The sequence below is a fragment of the Heterocephalus glaber genome, unplaced genomic scaffold (assembly GCF_053883595.1).
Source record: "Heterocephalus glaber isolate CG9 unplaced genomic scaffold, H.glaber_assembly_v1.0 deba00000281, whole genome shotgun sequence".
Classification (NCBI taxonomy): Eukaryota; Metazoa; Chordata; class Mammalia; order Rodentia; family Bathyergidae; genus Heterocephalus; species Heterocephalus glaber.
In genome coordinates, this window is record NW_028258139.1 from 8,590,039 (window position 1) to 8,614,642 (window position 24,604).

At 45.5% G+C, this 24,604-nt stretch overlaps 1 protein-coding gene and 1 pseudogene across 6 annotated transcripts in view; one reads left to right on the forward strand and one right to left on the reverse strand.

Annotated features, from left to right (window-relative positions):
- Ninj2 (ninjurin 2) overlaps positions 1 to 24,604 on the reverse strand; it is a 93,057-nt gene that overhangs the window by 34,705 nt on the left and 33,748 nt on the right. The window contains exon 1 of one of the 5 annotated variants that reach the window (XM_013068712.3): positions 1,189 to 1,476. The exons of the other annotated variants lie outside the window; for them this stretch is intronic. The gene's annotated coding sequence lies outside the window, so the exon portion shown is untranslated. Of the gene's footprint in view, positions 1 to 1,188; positions 1,477 to 24,604 lie in introns of those variants that run through there. 5 annotated transcript variants of the gene reach the window in all.
- Positions 10,081 to 24,583, forward strand: LOC110346992 (HIG1 domain family member 1A, mitochondrial pseudogene; annotated as a pseudogene). Its single transcript, XR_015440773.1, has 3 exons — positions 10,081 to 17,155; positions 18,290 to 18,561; positions 20,600 to 24,583. The product of XR_015440773.1 is annotated as an HIG1 domain family member 1A, mitochondrial pseudogene (transcript).

Sequence of the window (24,604 nt, forward strand, 5' to 3'; positions counted from 1 at the left end):
TGTTACACACAGGAGAGCAATAAACTTCCAACTCGTTTAAGGCATTACTGTTGTAGCAGTCAAATGTGTATCCTAATGCAGTGTGCTTTGAGGTGTTGGGGCCATCACTACCTTTCTTCTCTGAGATTCCACAACTCTACTGGACTGGAGAGAGCATGTTTATATTATATGTGGTCTGTACGTGGCTAGCTCATCAGGTCATGGCCAAGTAGATTAGGAGTAGGCGTCTCCTCCAAGCAGGACTGTAGCAGACAATCTGACCAGTACTAGGAGGCTATAGTGGCACAAGCTTCTTGCCCCTCCATAATTCGATTGTGGGGCAAGGGATTTAGCTCAGTGGTTCTGCTGCCTGCCTCAAAAGCGAAGGTCCTGAGTTCAATCCTCGGTACCAAAAAAAAAAAAAAGTTATACTTCGACTGTGTTACATTGGAAGTAGCAGGGCTTGGCTGAGTTCACTCCCAGTCAAGGTCAACTGACTCCAGCTAAATTCTTTCCCTCTGAATTAACCGTTTGTTCTGTTCAGCAAAGATGTGCTGTGTCTTCATTCTACAGTCCTGCCTTCTTGATACTTGTTATCAGCAGGTGTTCCAAGGCCTGCCCACCTCCCCCCTTCCCACACTTGTGATGAATAAACACTGGACGTCCTTGGAGTCCTTTGTCTTTGCTGCCCAGAGCAGCTTAGATCAGCCCAAGACTCAGTTTCTCTCAAGTCTCTGACTCTGTTTCTTTTAATTCCCACTTTCCTATCTCGAGGATGTCGTACTGGCTTGCAGGAGCCCCGGACCGCTGCAGGGGTCTCTGGCAACTCCCATTACCCTTTCCCTGTACAGAAGCCATCAAATTCCCCCTCCCATGAACTTGGAAATTAGACTCACTTTGCTATTCAACTCCACTGATTACATAAACCAACATGCACAGAGAGAAGCAAAAATAAGAAGCCAGCCACCCTGGAGATGCCAAAGGAAAGAAGGTACTTGGGTTCGTATGGGTTTCCTAGTTTCTGGCCCATGCCCTTGTGCAACCTCCCTGATCTCCCTGCCTGTGGTCTTGGAGAGACCCTGACTCTGTCATAACCCCTCCTCCTTTGGATCTTAGATGTTTAGGTTCATTTCTGTCCACCGTAACCAGAAGTGGCTAAGTCTCTCTGATTTTGTAAAGATGTGCATCCTTCCAAGCCAGGGACCCTACCTCTGCAGCACACTCCTTGGCATCCTGGTCCTCCCCATCCTTGCATTGAAAGAAGGATCCGAGGTAAACTAGATGGACCGATAGGTTGATTGCCCAACTGATTGTTGGGTGAGCAGGTCACTCCCTGGGTTTTTCCAGGGAAAGCTAAACAATCCTCTTGGGCTCACAGAATCAGAGGCAAAGGGACAAACGGCATTGAACAGGGTGTCCCCAGAGAGGTTTAATAATGTATCCAAAACCCAAAGTCTATCCTTCCATCCCTGGCTGGCCTGGTTTGGGAGGCTCAGGAATACCGGGAAACACTCCCACCTCCTAATGCGCAAACTCACTTTGACAGTGATGCCAAACCCATTATTTCTATGGCTCCTAGGAAAAATGTAAACTTACTCTTTTTCCAGAACATTGTCTCTAATCCTAAGTCTTACTGTGTATCTTAAAGAACTAGTGGCATTTCTTCCGTGGAAGGAGTAACACCTGTACCTCCACCCTAAGCCAGGTGCTGTGTGTGTGTGTCACTCTCTGGGTGCTAGTTCATTTAAACCCTACAAGAGTCTTCTTTCCAGGGTGAGAGAGTGAACTGCTCAAGACATATGGCTGTAGGGCTGGGGGTTTAGCTCAGTGGTTCCAGTGCCTGCCTTGCAAGCGCAGGGTCCCAAGTTCGATCCTCAGTACCAAAAAAAACCACAACAAAAACCAAAAAACCAAGACATATGGCTGTTGGGAATGGCGGAAAGGAGGAAGTCAGATTCTGGCATGGCTGGAAGCCAGTGTCTTTTACACAACACCACGCTGCCTCCTAAAGATCAATCTTTATTGATCATTTTTACTTTACTTTGCAGCCTTCCCCAAGGGCACCTGCTTGGCAAGGCTTGATCTGGGCAGCCAGTGCAGGCCTGAGACTCAAGGACTGTGGTGGAGCCGTGGTGAAGCAGGAGGTGCCCAGAAGAGACTCAGGAGGTGCTACCCTCCCACAGCAGTTCCAACCTCTGCTTGCCTTATGTTGGGACCGCCCCCCCCAACACCTGGTTTCCCATTTGCCTCTGACCACATCTCTCTCCTCCACCCTAAAAATTCCTAATGCCCATGTCCTAACATGATCCATTCTCCCTCTTATCCTCAACGAAGGATGGCTTGGTTCTTCCTCCTGAGTGCTACCTTGTCTAGAGCTGGTTAGCCCATGTTATTGTATTTATTTGTTTTCTCAGAGGCGGAAACAAAGGGCTCATACCTCAGGGCTCAGCCTGCCAGATTTTGGAGTTGTATTTGCACCCAGAGGCTGTCATGCTCAGTTCCCAGAGGCCTCGGGGTGGGACTATGTCTTCACATGCCAAGCGAGCTGCGTGCACTGTCAGCGCTCTATGGAAAACAAACAGCTGTCGTGCAAAGATGAGGAAGCTGCCTGGCTCCGGGAGCTCTGTCCCTGAGCTCCAAGCTGCAGCCCTGAGGTCTTGACCTTTGCTATTTAGCACATGTCCTCAGCACCACCCCCAGAGGCTGCGCAGGGACGTCAGAATGATTCTGCATGTCCTGATCTCGCTGAAGAATCAGGGTGAGCATTTGTGTGAATGTGTAAGGGTGCAAGGTTGGTGCAGGCACTCTCTGATTTCATCATGGGTTACAGAGATAATGTAGAGCCCTACATCGCCCATTTCCAGCGAATGAGCGGCTCTCAAAGGAGAGTGAAAGGCCCCGTGAGAGAGGCACATTGGAATCTCAGAAATCGGGGGGTAAGTGAGAGCATGTGTATTTATCAAAGGGAGCATGATTTTTGTAAAGACTGACTCAGCTCTTAGGAAGGCTATACCTGCTCCCCATTCTTTTCTCTACTTAAAGCGTCCATGCATTCTTGCCTGTCCAGCCAGGTCTCACACCCTTGGGAAGCTTTTCTCAGCACCCAGAGGCTGGATTTGTCCCTCTTCCTCAGCTCTCCTAAAGCACTAGGTGCACTCTGTGAGTAAGTGACGCACTGTGGATATTACAGAGGGCTGTGCCGAGGGCTGTGGCTCTCACCCACAGGTGGCACACTCCCAAAGCACGTGCCTCACACACACACTTCAGGGTCCTGTGACTGGTGAAGAGGTGCTGCTGATATAGGAAGTGTGTGGGAAGAAAGGAACGAGGAGAAGGGGGAGGAGTACTCTTAGAGACCGTGTATACGGCAGGGGATTCGATCTAAGATGGGAGGCTGCAGACAGGGCCGGGGGTAAATTGTTAACAAAAAGCTAATGAGGGCTGGAGAAGTGGCTCATGGATAGAGCATTTGTCTAGCATATGTGAGGCCTTGGGTTCCATTTCCAGCACTGGGGAAGAAAAGGTAATGAATATCTACTGGAGTAGAAGAAATTCTCAACAAGGCTAAAAACTGTTTGAAGAAAATTTATGAGGCTAAAATCCTGATGCTAGGAGCCAACTTAGACTTTTCCAGAAATAAAAGCTAGAGGAGGAAAGAAGGAAGAAGGAAAGAAGGAAGAAGAAAGGAAGAAAGAAGGAAGAAGGAAAGAAGGAAGCAAAGGCAATGGTAATAACCTGATCACTGGGATTAACTGTATCAAGCTGCACTGGGGAACCAGAGTGTATACCTATAATTTACTACTCCCCCTGGGGTTCACACCTCCAGGTCCCTCCTCTTTTCCTCTCTTGCTCTCTCCCTTTTTTCCAGTACTGAGGATTGAACCTAGGACCTGAGCTATATATATCCCCAGGCTTTATTTATTTGTTTGTTTTAGATAGAGTCTCACTAAATTGCTCAGATTGGCCTTGAACTTGAAATCCTCATGCCTCAGCCTCCCAAATAGCTGGGATGACAGGCTCATGCACAATGCCTGGCTTATACCTCATCATGCCCAACTTATACCTCTCGATTTCTTGCCTTCTTCTGATGAACTATGAACTACATGAAAGAGCAAAGGAGCATTTGCAGCCCAGGGGCTTGGTCTGGGTGGTGACAGTAAAAAATCATTCAAGCATAGAATGCTAGAAGATCGTGCCCATGGGTGCTTACTTCTTCCTAGTACAAAGTATAATCGCTGTGGTTCTAGGGACGACAATGATAGCATTACAGTTGCACAGCATCACCAGGAAACCCAATCCTGTCCTCTCTCCACATAAGAAAGAGGCCAAAACAGGGACTTGATGACATGACAAGGTCTGCACTATAACTCATCAGTTAGGAGCAAGACTCCTGAGCGGTGTGATATACCTTTAGGGTTTGTCCAGAGTGGAACATTTCTCCACACACTTGCTTCTTATGTGGCCTCATTCTGAAGACCAGAATACCTAGTCAAGCCAATCAGGGCGCAAAACTCCCTGGGCAATTACCTGGCTGTCTCTGGCACCTGCAAAGCTCAGCTGCCTCCATTTCATTAGGAGAGTGTGGTCACCCTCTGTTCTGTCCTAGGTCCCCTAACCTCAGCAAAGTTGTTACAGGAAGTCCATGACATATGAACGTTCGAGATGGGAACTTTTGCAGATGCGAAAAGACCTCACATTATAAACATGCAAACAAATCACAGAATTAGTTCACGTGTCTGCTGGACATTGTCATAGTTGTGCTGCTATGTGCTTACTGTGCAACTAAAAATAGTTTATTTGCAGTATTTGTGTGTGTGTGTGTGTTTGTTTTTTTTATATCAGACTTACAAATGAATCCAACTTTCTAATATTCTCCCAGAATCAAACTCGTTTGTCGGGGACTTGCTGTATAAGGAAGCATGATGTGAGCTAAGAGGATATCTGAGCAAAAACACTGGTGGATGATACTGTTGTGGTGTGGGTCTTGAATGTCCCCAAAGGCAGCCAGGTATGGTAGCACATGCCTGTAATCCTAGCACTCAGGAGGCTGAGGCAGGAAGATTGCTGTGAACTTAAGGCTACCCTGAACAATACACTATAGTGAGACCCTGTCACCAAAAAAAAAGTCACCATAGGCCAGAGTGGTGAAGGCTTGGTCCCCAGCTCACACCACAGTTGGGAGGTGATGTAACCTTTAGGAGGTGTCGCTTAGTGGGAGAAAGTTAGGTCACTTGGAGTGGCCTCAGACTCACAGTGATTCTCCTGCCTCTGCCTCCTGAGTGCTGGGATTACAGGTGTGTGCCACCATGCCCTACCTCTTCCTCTCTCTTTGCTTCCTGGCTCCCATGAGGTGAACAGACCTCCTATACCACATTCTCCTGCATGGTGTGCTGTGTCACCACAGGCCCCAAACCACAGGGCCATAGACCATGGACTGAAACCTCTGAAACCATGAGCCAAGATAAACCTTTCTCCCTTAAAGTTGAGTAGTTCAGGTATCTGGGCACAGTAACAGAATGCTGACTAATACAATTACTCAGCAGTCAGACACATTGTCCCTAACAAAGGGTTCCCAGGTCATTCCCTTCGTAACTAAAGCCATGGCCTCATGCCAGGGAACCTGTTCTGGGGGCCATTTCCCCAGACCCCTCACCCAGGCACTCCTTCTGCCTCCAGACCTGTCCTCATTGCAACAATGAGGCAAGTATCCTGGGCAGAGCATAACAGTGCGCCCAGGCTTATAATTAAGGGATGTCTGGGAAGCTCTCAGGTTCCTGGGGATGAAAGGCTCAACCTGGCCCTGTGCTTTTCTCACGGTGCCCTGAGCTTGCAGGAGTGGCTCACAGAGGAGGTCATGACCCAGCCAGGGCTCAGCCTGGCTGGTGGGTCCCTCACACCAGCCCAGCCCCCATAGCGTCAGCATATTTTCTGTGCTCTTTGCTCTTTCCTCATGCTGCTCGCTTTCCTCACCTTGGCTCTCCTGGTTGAGCCACAGAGACTGGGCTGCGGGATCGAGCCTGCTCCTAGGAAAAGTCTTCTCCTCCAAGGCCATTCTGGAGTCTCTTGTTCTCCAGAGGCTTCGGTCGCTCCAAAACTGGGCCTTCACCTGACACTCTGGTTCTGTCTGATGAAAGGCACAGCCATGTCCATACCTAGCTCTCATGTAGGGACAGTTCTGGGAACTGGTCAGGGTCCCTCCCTGCACGTGCAACTCCTGACTGACACTGGACTAGCTCTGTGACTTTTTTTTTTGAGACGGTCTCACTATGCAGTTGAGGCTGGCCTTGAATGCACTGTATAGCCCAGGCTGGCCTCAAACTCACAGTGATTCTCCTGCCTCAGCCTCCCTAGTGCTGGGATTACAGGCGTGTGCCACCACACCTGACTTGATAGCCCTTTAAAGTGAGGTTCAGGATGGTTTCTTATCATGCAGAGTTGCGAAGATTAAGTGTTATGATTTGTTTGAAGTGCCTGGCATTTAGCAAGTTTGAGCAAAGTGATTTTATTTTCTGAAAAATGCTGTCCTCTGTGCCCCCTTGGCCACTGCGCGGATTGAGATCTGCAAACTGTTCTTGGATAGCCAAAGTCAATCCCTCCTCAGGGTCCTCCAAGGCCTGTCCTGCCTCACAGCAGTTGCAATTTCTTTTTTCTTTTTTTGGTACCAGGGATCGAACCCACAACCTTGTGCTTGCAAGGCAGGCGCGGTGCCACTGAGCTAATTCCCCGGTCAAGCAGTTGCAATTTCTATCTGGGCCTAGGGGACAGTATGCAAATCACAGACTGGGTGCCTGAGTTCACTGACTGACCCTTCCAGACAGTCACACCGCAGGACACGGGGCCAAGGTCCTGCTCCACCTTCCCAAGGATTACCAAATTTCCTTCCTGCAATTTAGAGCGAGTGCGTAGTCAGCCTTGGGTGCCCCTTCTCAGTCTTTTCCAGAGAGAAGAATCCCACTGTGCCACTTTCCCGCAGGGCCCTCGAGCTGCGTTAGGGCACGACCTGCATGAATCAGAGACCTGGGCTGTGGAGAGACCACAGCCCTCCTCCGCTGCCTCCCCTGTACCCAGGGCTTTATCCCCCCCAGCCCCAAGCATGAGGGACACTTAGAGCCTTGATCCCCCGGAGAGCTGCCTCCTGGCCCCAGTGAGAGCAAGGAGTGAGAAAAGGAGGAAAGGGGCCAGTAAAGGGAGCTCTTGTGTCTGCCAAGGTTTTGACTGACTAAAGAGCCCGTCTCCCTTTCTACTCCTTCTCCAAACAAAAATTATCAGAAGAGGGCTGGGGTGCGGCTCAGCCATGAAACACTTACCCAGCATGCAGAAGGCCCGGCCTTCCGTTCCCAGTGCTCAACTTCTCCCCAAACAAAAACAAAAACAAAACACAAAAACTTCAGAAGAAAAAACAAAGCTGGCTGGAATGGTCCCATGTCTTCTTTCCTCAAACTTTTTTCTCTTTTCTTTAGATCTTGCTAGTGGGAAGACATAGAATGTCACTTTCCAAAATAGTCCCAAGTTCTTGGTCAAAACCTTCAGAACCTGGGCTGGGGATGTAGCTCAGTGGTTCGGCCGCCTGCCTTGCAAGTGCAAGGTCCTGAGTTTGATCCTCGGTACCAAAAAACAAACAAACAAAAACCTTCAGAACCAACAGAAATAACAATTTCTGTCTCCTATGTAGGGTTGTCCTGAGGATTTTAAAGTCAGATGATAGATGTAAAATCATTTCCTAAACTATAAACATCAGATAAAACTTTCAGATATGATTATTATCATTATTATTATTCAGTGAATCATAGCACTGTAGTAGGAATACAACACTTAAGACAGGTGAACGGATTGCCAATGGTGAGTGTAACTGTATTGTATACCTAAAATGTACCAATAAACTTAATGGAAAAAAAAAGGTGGATGGGAGAGTCTAATTTATTCATTTATTGTCAAGTTCTCTCTCTCTCTCTCTCTCTCTCTCTCTCTGTCTCTCCCTCTTCTTTGCAGTACTGGGGATTGAACCCAGGGCTACTCTGCTACTGAACTACCCAGCACCCCCAACCTCCTTTCTAAAATTTTGACACAGGGTCCCACTAAATTGCTCAGACTGGCTGTGAAGTTGCCATCCTCCTGCTTCATCCTCCCAATCAACAGGGATCACAGGTGTGTGCCACTGCACCCAGCACCTCTGAGGTTTTCTAGGGTACCAGCTGGCACATAGGACTGTCTGACTCTGGAGGAACTCTTGGCAAGCAGGTGTGGTCCTGATTGCAATGTGTGGTTAAAAGTCCTGTGGGAAATTGGTTTTGAGGTGGGACATGGGGAATACTGAGAAGGAAGCACGCTAACTATAGAGAATTCTGCAAGAAGGGAGTTAGTAACCACTGTGCCCAAATCCCCCCCTTTCACAGAGGAAGCAGCTGAGGTCTGGAGAGGCGTCTAACTCGAAACTCCCAGTGGCTTAGTTATGGTCTGAGTGGGCCCAGAAAGGGCACTGTGGCCGAGGGCAGTGCTGGAGCTCTGGAGAGTAATTACTTCTTACCCCAGACATTTGTCTCAGCTGCAGAGGCTCCCTCACTTCCAGGGTAGCAAAGGTAAACACTCTTGAGGAACAGGAGCCTTTGAGAAGGTGACAGGAATGAAGAGGAATGGCAAACACCCTCCTCCCTCTCCTGCCTTTAGCTCACTGCCTGGACACAGGTGTTTTGAAAGGAGACGTACCAAAGCCTCAGTGGCCTCTCAGGGCACCAGGAGAGCCCTGGTCAGGGGAGAAAAACTGGTCTTATGTCTTCCAGGCAAAGCTGCCTAAGCCTCAACAGACAAAAGATTCTCAGAAAGGTCATGTTTTTTTGTCATTGTTGTTTTTGTTTTTTGAGACAGGGTCTCACTGTGTAGTTCTGGCTGGCCTTAAATTCATTATGAGCCCAGGCTGGGCTCAAACTCCCAGTGATCCTTCTGCCTCAGCCTCCCGAGTTCTGGGATTACAGGCGCGCACCACCACGCCCAGCTGGAAAGGTCATGTTTTTAAAAATCAAATCCCAGTACTTTCAAAGATCATGTGCCTCATGGGGGGTTAGGTAGGGAGTGGGGGGCAGTGATTTTTTGAGGGGAGCAGTAGTCTGAATGAATGGTCCAGGAGCCGGGACTTTGTTCTCAGAACCCTTGGATTTAATGCAGTGACTATTTAATAGCAGCTGCAGGTGTGTCCAGCCTGCCCTGGGCTCTTAGGGTAAGGAATCCAGAATATGTTAAAGATGTGGCGTCTGCTTGCTAGGGGTGGAAGACTCCTGAATCCAAAGAGCAAAGGCAGAAGCTCTGTTAAAGGCCAAAGAGAAAATGTCCTGGAAGGAATGAGAAAAGTCAGTGCTGACTCACACAGTTCTGAAGGCCTCTTCTACACCGGCCCACACTGGATTCAGTGGGCAAGGTGGGAGGGAAGGTTTTATAATGGAGAAGGGCCAGAGCGTGGGCTAGGAGGTGAGCGGAGCAGCACTTTCCATCCTCCTTGTACAAAGGCTGTGAGCTACAGTCAAGATTTTAAAGCATTCTCTGCTCTCCAAGATTGAGTTTTGCCTGTGGAGTCCTAGACCCTAGGAGATGCGGCCAAAACGTGTTTTGCAGCAGCTCGAGTCTCCTGGGAGAATAAGGCTTACACATTTCTGGAACACTTTGTGGCTGGGTTCAGATGATTCCTTGGGTAAAGGAGCAGCAAATAAACATTAGTCCTAAAGAAGACCCTCAAACCCTGAACCCAGGGAGCCTGGCATAGGGCAGTATTGCATAGTGGTTACCTCCTCAGGGTCTGGATTTAGACCTGGCTCTGGATCCTATCTCTGGGGCCTTTAGTGACCATGAGACATTGCCATTAACCTCTCTAAGCTTCAATTTCCACATCTGTGAAGAGAGGATGACAACCCTTAACTCACGGGTTACAGGGAGAGCTCAGTGACGTAGGGCTGGCCACACAGTTTCCCACCCTCAGCCGCCGAGGCCCATGGCAGCTATGTCATCACTTTGTTGTCAGACTGTTACCTGAACAGAACTTAGTGAGTCCTTTCTTCCCTCAGGCACACTTTGGACACTTCTTAGTGAGGGGACAGCATGGGAGGGTGGGGAGGGGAGACTTGCACAAGCATCCTGCAAAAGTCGATGGGACCTGGGCTCTGGAGTGGGTGCCACCCCACCTCCCGAAGAGCTTCCTTGCGCTAGAGCTCAGTTGATTCCTATTTTGTGGGAAGTGAAAGGAGCCCTCCTTCAGAGATGGGGTCTCCGAATCCAGATGCACCAAACACTGCCTGCAGAACAAATAAATAATGCATCTCACACATAGACTCTGTGCTGATTTTCAGATCCACAGAGATGGTGCTGTAATTTCTAATTACATACTAGAAGGATTACGGAATGCACTGTAGCTTTTTATTAGCATGTGGTTTTTCATTTATGGCTACTCAAAGTACAATTACAGTTACTCGGAGAAATTCAAAAATAATTTTGAAGTTTTAAAGAGACACTTGAAAGTGTGGTTCTCATGGATCATGTGGAGGATGCGTTCTACCTTCTCCAGCTGGGCCCCTCATTCCAGACTAACAAACAAGGGCTCCTGCCTGGCAGCCTCAGCCCCTTCTGGGGCAAACAACAGCTGCTGGTTTGTTCCCAGAGGCGGTGGAGACTAAAGGAAAGAGGAAGGACAGGTACAAAAGACTCATGTTACCTAAACAGTGAAAACCCTGAGAAATCCTCAGAATTCCATCCATTTAAATGTTGCTGGGCTTGGTGGCACCTGCCTGTGATCCCAGCATTCCAGAGGCTGAGGCAGAAGGATCAAGGCCAGCCTGGGCTATGTAGTGAGTTCGAGGCCAGCTTGAACTACATTTCGAGATCCAGTCTCAAAAAAAAATGTCTTTTTAGTAAAGTGACCTGTCACTTCCCTGTATTTGTCATTGTTTCCCACTACACATGTTTGCAGCACATGGGAAATGGGAGGAGTTGGAATGTCCTCCAAATTCCCTTGACACCCAGTTCCCACCTTAGTCCTCGAGAAAAATGTGTTGTTTTGTTTTGTTAACTTCTCAGGAGGTCACAGACCCTTTCAGAATCTGGTTAGTGGCTGATAATCTTTTTCAAAAGGCGTAACTGTGGTCCTTAAGTAAAGGAACACTTGTTCCCGCTTGAAAATAAAAATCATGTGAACTTTGTAATTGCTACATTAAATTCAACATTAGCAGGGAAGCAAAGTGTTGACTGGGAAGACAGAGTCATTGCCTTCCAAGCCTCCCTGTCAGTGAGATTACACTGAATATTTGAAATGCACATCGCTCACCCTATGTCCCCGAGAGCAGTCATACATACATATGCACACATGAGTGACTTTTATATGAAGGTTCACCAGCCCCTTCAGATCACACAGACCTCTGTGGGGATTTATAACCCTCATGTTAGAAAACTGCATCTGTGTGGGTTATTTTCCACAAGATTACATTTACCTTGCCTTAGGTTTTTTTGGGGGGTGGGATATGGTGGTACTGGGGACTGAACCTAGTGGTGCTCTACCACTGAGCTACATACTTAGCTCTTTCTATCTTATTTTAGTCTTGATAACTTGCCCAGGCTGGTTTGCCCAGGCTGGCTTTGAATTTGCAATCCCCCTGCTTCAGCCTCCCAAACACCTGGGATTACAGGTGTGTATGCCACTAGGCCCAGCTGCTTGTCTTCGTTTCCTACAAATAACCCCATGGAGCTCTAAAAGTCCCATAGGACCTCTGCATATCCCATTTCGCAAACTACTGTTCTAGAAGTCTTGGACTGTGAAAGACATGAGACCGAATGCTCCAAGATGAACACACTGCAAGGGTAACCTTAGCCTTAAGGGTGGATCCTCCAGGCAGCAGGTGAGGGGAATGGAGCCAAGATAGGGGCTCGGAGACAGAGGCAGTCTGAGAGTTGAGCCTCCCCTCAAAACCTAGTGCGGGGGTACAGGCCTATGGACCTACCTCCCTAGCAGGCTGAGGCAAGCAGATCACTTGAGCACAGGAGTTTGAGACCAGACTGGCAACAGTCGGGGCGAGGGGGGAGGTTTGCAGGTTTCTCCCAGGAACTCGGGGCCTGCACACTTGGGTCCTGATAGAAGCAATTGCTTTCCACCTCAGGTCCTGCAAGAAGACATTCTTCTAGGGCACATCCTCCCCCAGACAGCCCTCTCAGCCTGCTCTTGCTGTGCAGTCCCAGGACGAGCCCTAGAAATCCCAAAATAGGGAGTATATTTCCACCCACACCAAACCTCCCTCTTGTCATCCAGACTTGGGACCTGCCAGCCAGTGGTTATTTACCAGCTTGAGCCTAAGCTTAGCTACTCAAGAGCGTCCACCCTCGGACTTGGTTTGCAGGGGCGTGAAACTTGGGATGAGTGAGAATAGTCGTGGAGGGGTCAGGGACCACCAATGACAGAGAGTCGGGGCTGCTGGCTGCTGGGCAGTGTGTATAGGCAAGGGAGGTAAATTCCCAAATACCAGGATGTTGGGCAATATTTCAAAGAATAAAATTCACTGCTATTGCAGCCCTTCCTCTACCCCGATCCTTTTCCTCTACAGTGTGCTGTGCAAATGACTCATCATCCTCTCTAAGCTTATCCTGCTGCCTTCATTTCTGTCTTGGTGCTCAAGGATCCTAAACTTATGATTGTGTAAAGATACAAATAGTTCTACACATCTGATTCCCTCTGTTTAAAAGTATTTAATTTAATGTAATTTTCTGCACTGCTGGGAATCAAAGCCAGGGCTTCGAATATGCTAGATAAGTGCTCTACCATTGAGCTACACCCAGCCCCTTAATTTAAAAACCAGTTCATCTGATAAATTAATATTTAGATATGCTAGGATCCTAGGGTATGGGAAAATGATTTTGATTTTGCTTTCAGGGGGATTGCTGTAATAAAAGAAAAAAGACATAATCACAACACATGGTTAAAAAAAAATAGATAAATGTGTATATGCATAGATATTTGCCCTAGCTTAGTAATTGTCTGTTATATAGCAAGTGACATTTAAGTCAGAAATGAAAGGATGGATAAGAGTTGGAGAAACAACTCAGAGAGACAGGAAGAAGGGAGACATAGAAAGAGTGCTGGGAACAGCAGGTGGGCCTGTGTGTGAGAGATAGCAGACAGTTCTACTTTTCGAGGACATAGAAAAAGAAAATAGAGGGATGGGTGAAAAGCGAGGGTAAGCCAGCAGATGAGCTTGAATGGTAGGCTTCAGAGTAGTTTGAGGGACAGGCATAGTGACACATGCCTGTAATCCCGGCACTTAGGGAGGCTGAGACAGGAGGATTTTTTGGGGGGGGTTGTACCGGGGATTGAACTTGGGACCTTTCGCTTACGAGACAGGCGCCAGAACCACTGAGCTAAATCCCTGGCCCTGAGACAGGAGGATTTCAAGTTCAAGGCCAGCCTTGGAAATTTAGTGAGACCCTGTATCAAAATAAAATTTAAAAGGGGGATGGGTGGGGATGTAGATCAGTGATAGGGTTTAATTCCCAGTATAACACAAAAAAAAGTTGTTTGTGACTATGAGGGGGATCAGTGAAGGTTTTTTGAGCAGAGGAGTTCATGATGATCATTGCTGTGTCTTATATTAATTTGGTCATTCTGTAGAGGTTAGATTGGAGAAAAAGCAAAAAGGTTTATTGGTGGGAGTAGGAAATGATATTAGGAGAGGTGACTTCTACAGTAGCCTTTTCCTGTAAGCTACTTCTGCTCAACGAAGCTAACAGTGACCATGACCTCTGCTCTCACTGGTCCTCCTGTCCGGACTTCCTGTGGGGAGCAGGGCAGCATGGCTGTGAGGAGCACTCTGAGGTCAAACACATCGAGGCTTGGATTACAGCTGTATTACATGCTAACTTCTCAGAGCTGAACAGGATAGTTATATTCAGATTTGCTGTACAGATTAAATAATATTAAAAACACTTATTAGAGGCAACAGGTAAGCAATTAATAAACAGTGGATATGCAATCATTGTTCCATGATTCGTGTTGTAGATATGTGTATATAGAACTAAACCAGGGACTGGAGCATAGCTCAGGGCTACAGGACGCATGTTCTAGGCCCTTGGCTCATCCATCGGCAGCACTGCAGAAAAAAAAAGAAACAAAAAACTAGAATCGCCTCCTTTGTAAGTTGCTGGAGGGCAGAAAGTGTTTGCTTATTGTTTCCTTCTCAGTGTTTACATAGCTTTTTGTACCAACTAGGCAACCAACAAATATAAGAGAAATGGATAACATGCTAGGTGAGTGATTAGGCTGTAAGATTTTCACTGAATTTAGGAGCATCTCTCCCTTTGAGTGAGGACTGATATTTTCTTGTTCCTTGTGCCCTTCATCTCAGAAGTACAATCACTATAACTTGGTAGATATGATGGGAAACACTGAAGGGTGGGACGACTCTGTCCTCAAGGTGGGATATAAAGTTGAAGTTCTAGGCAATGTTTTGGAGTCACCCATTCTTGTAGGAATTGATCTGAAGTCATGAAGGCCTCTGGCCTCTTCCTAGTGGGTTTACGACCATCTCACAGAAGCATTAGTACAAAGTCCTCCTGAAACTTGTCTAGCTGGCTGCCTTTGGGAGCTAAGTTAGTGCCCAGCGCAGCAGTATTTGGGCTCTGGACTCTCAGGCTCTTTCCCTAGTTCTTTTTTTTTTTCCTTTTTGGTGCTGGGGTGGAGCCCAGGGGCCTTGAGTATTCTAAACATGTGCTCTGTTGTACTAGATCTTTAGGCTCTCTTTTCCTAATTCTTTTGTGCATAACTAAGAAACTTGGACAACCCCTTCTCTCTGCTGCAGGGCCTAATTATCAAGGGATCCCCTGAATGTTGACTGAGGATCTCTTGCCTCCGAAAGTCTCCAACTTACAAAAGCAATACAGTTAAGTCCCTGACTTACAAAGAGTTCCATTCCGGAAGAATTGTTTGTAAGCCAACAAAGTGAATCTTGAATAGTACACCTGTGAAAGTTCACAGCTTGGGTGCACCACTTACCATAATGCATTCAGCACCTTCTAGAAAGGATGAGACAAGGTGTCTGCCTTCCAAGAACTGCATTCTAGCTGAGCAGAAAAGGTGACCCCAGGAGAAAGAGGACATTGTAGTTCGAGTATAAACAATGCAGTGGGGCTGACTGGTCCAAATGCTGGCTTTCTCGATGGCCAACAGTAGGCAACTGCTTCACCTTTCTGTACTTTTGTTTCACTATTTCTAAAGGGAAGACTAGTATTCACCACACAAGAGTTCCATTAACAAAACACTTTGTACAAAGTGCTTAATACAGTACTGGCACACACAAACGTCTATAGCTGTTTACTATTATTGCTGAGTTAAATAATAATATCCATCCTGAAAAGCAACATATGGCAAGAGGGAATTTTCTAGGCCCTCCTTTAGAATTTTTTCACACCGTAAGATTTTAAGCTTCTTGGTAGAAGATCCTGTCCTGTGCTTTTATAGATATCCCACTTCTAGCCCCAGTGCCTTGCAGTCAAACAGATGCTCACATACTTTTTTGAGACTGTAATTAAGCACATTTCGAATTTCCAAATGAACGGACTAGATAACAAGGAGACATGGGATGGCAAGGCGAGTGTGAGCCTCAGTGTCCGAAAAGGGCTCATGGGAGAAATGAGACTGACGTGGACATTGACACACTCGGAGAGGAACTGGACAGACAAGTAAAGCAAGGGTGAGTAACAGTGCAGAATGAGTGGGGGGCTCGAGACAGACTGGGTGGTCATGGCTGAGGCACAGGCCCACTAGTGGTGGCACCAGTATGCCCGGAGCTTGGCCTCTGAGTGTGGACCAGGAAGATGGGGTGGGTCCCTGGGACAGATTTAGGACCTAACAACAGGAGCTCAAGACCCTTGACAAAGTCCCAGTCTGCAGGGCCAAAGCCTGTCTGCCCTCCCAGGTCCTCTGGTGGAGCTGGGTGGAAGGCCTGAGAGTGAAGGAGAAGACTGGCCACAGGACAGGCAGCCGGACCCCTGGGTCGGAGGCCTGGATGGTCCTTCCACAGCTTTCTCTGACCCACAGGCTGAGCATAACAAGCATAACGAGGAGAAGGGCCCAGGTCGCCCAGATAAGCCCATGTCCTGACATCTGTCAGGAGGGAGAATGAGGTAAGGATTCCTTCCCTGTTTTCCTTACTCTCTGAGCATCTCCCTGAGGGGTCTGTCTCCTCTCCCTCAGGCCAGGAGCCATGTCTCAGCTTCCCTCTGTGTTTCCTCAGGGCATCACTTTCTGTGAGTGTCTGGCACACAGCAGCTCACACTTCCTGGCCCTGGTACAGAATAATCGGCAGAACAGAGAAGAGTTTCCTGATCTCGTTGTGCCGATCCCTAATCCCTACCCCACACGCTGTTTGTGTTTGCCTCATTCCATCCTCACAGCAATCCTTTGAATTTTATATATGGGAAGACCCAGGCCTCAAGGTGGAGGGACTTGCCCGAGTAGTAAGACTGTCTCAGTTCTCATCACCTGGACTTGAACCTAGGCATTCAGCCAGTGGCCACGGTGCTGTTTCCTGGATGTATCTGAGAGTGGACAGCAGAAATGCCCCCGAGGAATCCTGTCTCCCAGGTCCCTCCACACAATTAACCCACTAATGACTTGACCGACAGTCTAGGTGATGAAAAAAGACTCTTTAGTCCCTGCTGTCCCTAAAGGTCCCCTTTGGTTCCTGTCCTCCGGTAACACAAGATAGCAGAATGGAATTTTACCCAGCCACTCCCAGGCTCCTGCTCTGGGGACTGCCTGCCTTTAGGCAACTTTTTATTTTACTTTTTTTTTTTTTAAACCACTTTAAAGAAAGTGGTAAACACCTGAAAATAGTTTTTGAAAGAAAGTAACTCTTCAGGCATAATTATAGCCACAGAGGGCCCTGCTTCCTATAAGCAGGGAAGCTGTTTCTAAATATAGCCCGAACAGTGCTGGCGGCCAGCTTCTTCCCCTGGCTGGGGTGTGCCCGGGCCGCTGCAGTCTCCCAGGAGAGGCCAGGCCCAGCCTCCTCCACCCACCCACCCAGGTTGGCAGGGGTGGAAGAAGAAGTCAGCGCTTTGCCCAGTGTTCTGGAGGAGAATGAGGAACTTCTTAAACACGTGCAAGGACCCAGGGCACATTTGAAAACGTTTACAAATGCCTCCCATGTTGACTGAGGTAGGAGTTAAGCCTAGGGTTCCAGAAGGGAAGAAGAAGCCAGTTTAAAAGCAGACGGGCTTGGGTGGGGGAAGGACTCAGCAAAAACCCGTCACAGTGGGGGCTGCCAGCTCATTTTCTATTTCTAACTCAGTGCCAGGCACTGACTGGACTCCCATAGTCAACCTAGCAATTTGGAGAGGGCAGTGGGTAAGTTTGTAACGGAACAGGATGCTCTCTGGACGAAAGTTCAGAAAGAAAACCAGAAAGGAAGACTGTCCCCATGCTGGGCTAGACAGTTTCAGATAACCTTTCAGGAATGTTCCGAACAGGCACTGGCATCTGTGGAGTTACTCTCCTTAGGGTTGCCTCTCCTTCCTGATACCTGGGACTAGAAATGGGAAATACAGATGGTCTTTGTGTGTGTTGTTGTTGTTGTTGTTGCTGTTGTTGCTTTAATCACTCTGATTCAAGTCATTATGGGGGGAGAAAGGTTAAAAACAAATCTAAACAAATAAAAACAAAACCCCAAAATAAAGCACAACACTGGGGTACAGCTCCACGTGCGGCACCAAGCCCTGGGTTCTATCCCCAGTACTGCAAAACAAGTCACCAAAAAAAGCTCAGATGTTTTCCAGGAAACTATTTGAAACTCCTGGCAGGCTAGAATTAGTTCTGCATGGAGTAGAACTCCATACTTCTGCAATGCTCTATGGAGGACTGGGCATGGCCTTGAAAATTAAGAGATGTTTTTAATTCATAATTATTTCTTGAAAAGCATGCAGATGAGAAGATAACCGGATTGTGAGAAAGCCCAAGATGTTTGGTAAAGACACTCAAAGAAAGTGGCTTCCCAATTTTTAGGGCAGGTCAGCTAAAACAGCAATTCGTGGGCAGAATATTACCAGGCTGCAGAATTAATCATAGATTGAAGGGATTTTGGGAGACTGCAGGAGGATGAAGAAAACTCAGGATCAGGATATGGAAAAGGAGTCAGCAAAATTTGAGTTCTGTGTGCTGGGGTTTAAAATCCCAAACAGCCTCAGGGTGTCTAAGGTGCAACCAGTAAGTAGAATCAGAGGTTCCATTCAGCAAAAGCAGATAAGAAAACAAATAATCTCTTTTCTTTGTTTCCTGGTTGAAAACCAAACACAGTAGCCATCTGAGGAGATTCGTGTCAGGAGTGTTCAGCTGGGAAAGGAAGGTAAAGATGCAGCCGCCTCCCACCACTGAGGCATCAGCCTGAGGGCCCTGCGCATGCCATTCTCCACTCTGGAATATGCTCGGACTTCCGAACAGCTCTCCTGATTCCAGCCTGCAGGAGACTTCCTGCTTGCTCTCACTTTCCAGTGACCCTAAATTGTCAGTGGCAAAGCCTCATACTCCTGTCTGGGACCGGGCAGTTTAAATCACTTGATGAGTCACAGGTAATTTTCACCTCTTGTGGCAAGGACTGAATGAAGACAAACTGCTGGGTCCTTGAGAGGCTCAGTTTTAGGGGAATGGAGTTGGGGTGGGATTGGGTGGAGAGAATGCCCTAAATTTCAACTGCAATGTCCCCCAGTTTTCATGCACCTTCACCAACATCGACAAATTCCAGTTGATCCATGAAGACCTTTAGAAAACTTGACCTTTTGTAAAAATGAGGGAACTAAAATTATAGCCCCATATGTAGCTTAGAAGCTTGGAAAGCTGGGGACAGTGCCAACCCAAACCAGAACCAAGAGGGGAAATTTTATGCCATTAGCACAAAAGGTTAGTGGGCTGCATTGAACTTGGGCAAAAATCTCACAGGATCTTACTCAGAACCAGTGCATTGTCTGACAGTGAATTCCAGTCAAGAAGATTGGAAGATATACCTCGGTATAGCATTGAGCACAGGGCAAAGATGTACTGTGTTCATTTCCAGGGAAGTCCTAAGAGAACTGAATTGATTGTTTAGTAATCGGCCCAGCATTCCCTCCTAGACAAACTACAGAAAGAGTGGCCCATTCCTTCATTTAAAAAAAATTAATCAGGGGCCGGGGATTTAGCTCAGTGGTTCCGGCGCCTGACTCAAAAGCGCAAGGTCCTGAGTTCGATCCCCCATACCAAAAAACAAAGTTAATCATGTCATATGAGAACCTTTTTTCAGTACTGACGTTACATCCCCAGCCCTTTCATTTTTATTTTGAGACCCGGTCTTGTTAATCTGCCCAGATGGGATTTGAACTTGTGATCCTCCTGCTTCAACTTCTCACGTAGCTACATAGCTACAGTTACAGGTGTGCATCACTTCACTCAGCTATTTGAGACATTTTAAGGGTCTACTACTGTCTGCTAAATCAAGTACACATTCTTTTACTTGGTTATTTAAAAATCCTCCGTAATTTAGCCCCACCCCACCTACCCACCAGTGCATTCTTCCACACACCCTCCAGGCCCCAAGGCTCAGGCATCTCCACCACTTGGTCCTCAGGGAGTTTTACTTGTTCCTGCCTCTGTGTTTTAGTTCCCAGTATTCTTCACCTTCACCCCTGAATCCTAATTTACTCTTTTTTTTTTTTTTTTTTTGGTACCAGGGATCGAACTCGGGTCCTTGCACTTGCGAGGCAGGCGCCGGAACTACTGAGCTAAATTCCCGGCCCAATTTACCCTTCTTTAACACCCAACATACCCCACCTTTGAGGAATTTGCATCCCAATTTAATTTTTAAATTTTCATCTCCCCATGTCCAAATGATTACTAAGCCATCCTTTGGCATGTAGACCTACCCAAGTAGACTATAAGTCACCAAGAATTGTATATTGGGCCGGGGATTTAGCTCAGTGGTTCGGGCACCTGCCTCACAAGCACAAGGTCCCGAGTTCGATCTCTGATACCAAATAAAAAAAAAAAAGAATTGTATATAAAGGTGTCTCCTATAAATTATGTTCAATAAAGGCTGATTAACTGCAATTCTTCTTCTACAAGTAAAAGGCTGAACACACCCAAATTGAATCTCATTCCAATACTATAGGATTTCAAGGAAAACATGATCCCCAAGTTTAGTAACATAGAAAACAAGTGTAGAGAATGATTGTGCCTAAGATAGTAAAGGGGTGAGTTCAAAACAGACTTTTCAATGCTGGCCCAGCTCTGACATTTTAAATGCTAATCAGGATTGGGCACCTCCGAAATGTTGTACTCTTTATAGCATTCAAATCCAGGTCACCATAACATAAAATCCCTTTGTGTTAATAAGACTTTCCCTCTTCTTTCTCCTTCCTTTCAGGAAGTAGATATAAGTATGAGAAAATGACTGAAAGAAACCATATCCTTCTTAAAAGGGAATAGAGCAGACATAAAAACCATAGACTAGAGAGCCCAGATAGAAACTTTCTCATGTATGGTAAATTGATTTTCCACAAGGTTGTCAAGACTATTCAATGGGGAAAAAACAATCTTTCAACAAATGGTCCTAGAAAATTTGATATTCTCTTACAGAAAAGAATGAAAATGTACCCGTGTCTTATGCCATATACAAACATTACCTCAAAATAGATCAAAGACTCAAAACTTAAGAGCTAAAAGTATAAAACTCTTAGAAGAGGCTGAGCCCAGAAGCTGGTGGAGTTTGAGGGGTTCCGTGGTTTTCAGAAGATTCTTCAGTCACTATGTCAAGCAACACAGATGTTTCTCTTTCTTCATATGATGAAGATCAGGGATCTAAACTTATCCGAAAAGCTAAAGAGGCACCATTTGTTCCTCTTGGAAAGGCAGACTTTGCAGCAATTGGTGCACATGGATTATACAAATTGAAGAGCAAGGAAAATACTAAAATGTCCATTCACCTGATCCACACGCTCGTAGCAGCCCAAGGCTTTGTTGTAGGAGCAATGACCCTTGGTATGGGCTACTCCATGTATCAGGAGTTCTGGGCAAAACCTAACCCTTAGAAGAAGAGATGCTGTCTTGGTCTTTTTGGAAGCAGTTGTTTAGTTAGACATCTCGTGTTGAGGTTACATATTTGTGTCAAAAATAAGTCATTTGAGTTGTTCGGACTGTATTATAGTATTTTGAATAATGGTTTATTCCTTGCAGCCTTGATGACCAAATGAGTAGTGCCTAGTTCATGAGCTGGGTCATTCAGGGAATCAGATGAAAGAATTGTGTCACCTAAATGCACTCAATAGTGTTCAAATGTCCACCTTTCTTAAACCCTCATGACAATTAGTTCTAAAGAAGACAGCAGGCCACCCCGATGTACTCCCGGGCTGCTGCTGGATATCACACGCCTTGGATGTTCCATAGGAGTCCTGTTGCCCTCAGTCAGTTCAGCTTTTATCTGTCTGCCCTGTGGACTGGTGTAAGAACTTCAGTTTTTAGGAGTGCCTGGCTCTTGAAGAACTCTTTCAAAACATGCATGGGAAGGGCCAGGGATTTAGCTCAGTGGTTCTGCCGCCTGCCTTGCAAGCACAAGGACCTGAGTTTGATCCCTGGTACCAAAAAAAAAAAAAAATTGCATGGTATATAACTTACAAATTCTCCCTCAATTGAACCCTCGTGGGTATGTGTACGCACACACACACGTGTGTGTGTGTGTGTGTGTGTGTAGACCTAGAAAACTTACATCAGAGCTGCACAGAAATAGTATTTATTTCAGAATCACACTTGTAAACATGAGAATAGCTTAATTATGGATTCCACTTGAGCTCTTTTATAATTATAGAATTATATTTTTGTAGCCCTTTTTTTTTTTTTGGTACCGGTAGAATTATATTTTTGTTGCAGTTGTATTAGAATAAATTTTAAATGTCACTTTGAAATAGAAATATTTATTTTAAGTGGTAATACACAGATAAATGAACACTTTTTAAATATGTGCAATATGTTTCTTTTCTCTGTAATAATTGTAAATGCTAAATGACCAAAATGGAAACGACTAGTAGTTTATGAGCAAGCTGGTTTGGTCAGACATTACACACAAACTTCGATATACTACAGAATGCTTGTAAATACTTGTAAAATTCTCTTGTCTAACCTGAACTTACATTCCATAATGATAACATGGTATATATGTCATGTTATTAAAGTAGGTGAACATATAAAAAAAATACTCTTAGAAGAAAACACAGTGGAAAACTTCCATGACATTGGATTTGACAATGATTTTCAGACTCTGATGGCAAAAGTTTAAACAACCAAAGAAAAAAACAGATTAGTTGAATTTCATCAAAATTAAAACTTTCAAATGTCAAAAGTCATTATCAAGATAGTGAAAAGACAACTCACAGAAAATGGTTTCAAATCGTATATCTGATAAGGGATCAATATCCAGAATATAAAAAGAATTCCTATAACTTAACAACAACAAAACCATAATGGTAAGTGAAATAAATCGGACATAGAAGCTTAAATATCACATGGTTTCTCTTGTATAAGAAACCCAAAGTATAAATAAAGGGCAAAATAAAAGATGAATAATAGGAAGTAGGGAGATAGATCTTTCTCAAATGGTAAGGGGATCAACAGATAGAGGGAGGGAAAGGAGAGGAAAAATGTGACATGTAAATGAAATGTGTTATGTACACGCACCAACTCCACAAGGAATGTAAACATTATGCACTGAAACATGTACTAATTACAAAAATTTTACTTTTTTTTTTTTTTTGGTACTGGGAATTGAACTCAGGTCCTTGCACTTGCACAGCAGGCGGCCAAACCACTGAGCTAAATCCCTGGCCCCCAATTACAAAAATTTTAAAAGACTTTCCTAATAGAGTCATATTCTGAATTTTAAAAAAACCTTATTCAAAACTGGGCAAAAGACTTGAATAGGCCTTTCTTCAAAGAAGATACACAAATGGCCAATAACTGCATGAAGAGATGCTCAATATTATTATTCATTAGAGAAATGCAAATCAAAACCGTAATGAGAAACTAGTTCTCACCCATCAGGATGATTATTATTAAAAAAAAAAAAGAAAAACAGCAGCAATAAATTTTGGCAAGGCTTTGGAGAGATTGAAATCCTCATGCTTTGCTAGTGAGAATATAAAATGATGTAGTCACTGTAGAGAACAATTTGGTACTTTCTGAAAAAATTAAGCACCTGTGCCTGCTTGGCAACTATAAGGTCTTGAGTTTGATCCCCAGTACCTAGGAACTCAAGCAGATATCTATATACCAATGTTCACAACAGCATTATTTAAGATAGCCAAAAGTCCCCCCCCCCGACACACACACATGAATGTGACTATTACTCAGCCTTAAAAAGGAAACTCTGATACATGCTACAAGATGGACAAACTTTGAAAACATCATGCTAAATAAAATAATGCAGACAGAAAAGGACAAATATTGTATGATTCTACTTACACAGAGTACCTAGTCTAGGTACATTCATAAAGATGAAAGTATGATTCCTTGGGATCAATCTCCAACACACACACACATGCACACACACACACACACGAAAGAAAAAGAAAAAAAAGAGAAAGAGAGCCAGGTGTGGTTGCACACACCTGTAATCTCAGTACTTGGGAGGGTGAGACAGGAGGATTGCCACAAGTTAGAGGCAGCCTGAACTACATAGTGAGACCCTGTCCCAACAAAAAGAAAAAGAGAGACAGAGAGAGGAAGGAAGGAAGGATGAAGAAAGAAAGAAAAAGAAAGGAAAGGAAAGGAAGGAAGGAAAGAAAAAGAAAGAAAGAAGGAAGGAAGGAAAGAAAGAAAGAAAGAAAGGCAGGCTAGGGGCTGGGGAGAAGGAATGAGGAATGAGGAATACTTGTTTAATGGGTACATTGATGGTATTTGGGATGATGAAAAAGTTCTGGACATAGATACTGGTGACAGTTGTACAACATTGTTAATATACTTAATACCACTGATTTGTACATTTAAAAATGGCTAAAACACTTGGAAAGCAGAAGCAGGAAGATCCCAAGTTCAAGGCCAGCCTGAGTAAATAGTGAGACCTAGTCTCAAAAAGGTGGGCTAAAATGAAATGAGCTGAGCACTACTGTACACATCTGAAAACTCTGCTACTTGGGAGGCTGAGGCAGGAGAATCTCAAGTTCTAGCCCAGTCCTGTCTCCAAAAAAAAAAAAAAAAGAAAAGAAAGAAAAAAAATGTTTGGGGAGGGCCTGGGATTTAAAAGGGGAGGTGAAGGAGAGTAAAACATGGTTAAAATGATAAATTCTGTGTTGTTATAATTTTACAATTAAAAAAAGAATGGAGTCTGGATTCAATTATGAAGAAGAAATTGGACAAATCCAAAATTGTGGTCATTGTCCTGAACAACTGACCTATGCTCTTCAAAAGTGTCAAGATCATGAAAGGACACAAAAGGGGAGCAGGGCTCTGTTACAGATTAACAGAGATTTAAAGACAGGACAACTGGAAAAGAGATTTTTAGCAGACAAGGGAAAAACAGTTACCTGGACAGAAAGCAATTCTGCAGAACGATGAGCTTGCATCAATGCAATCACATTCTTCCTATCTTTCTCC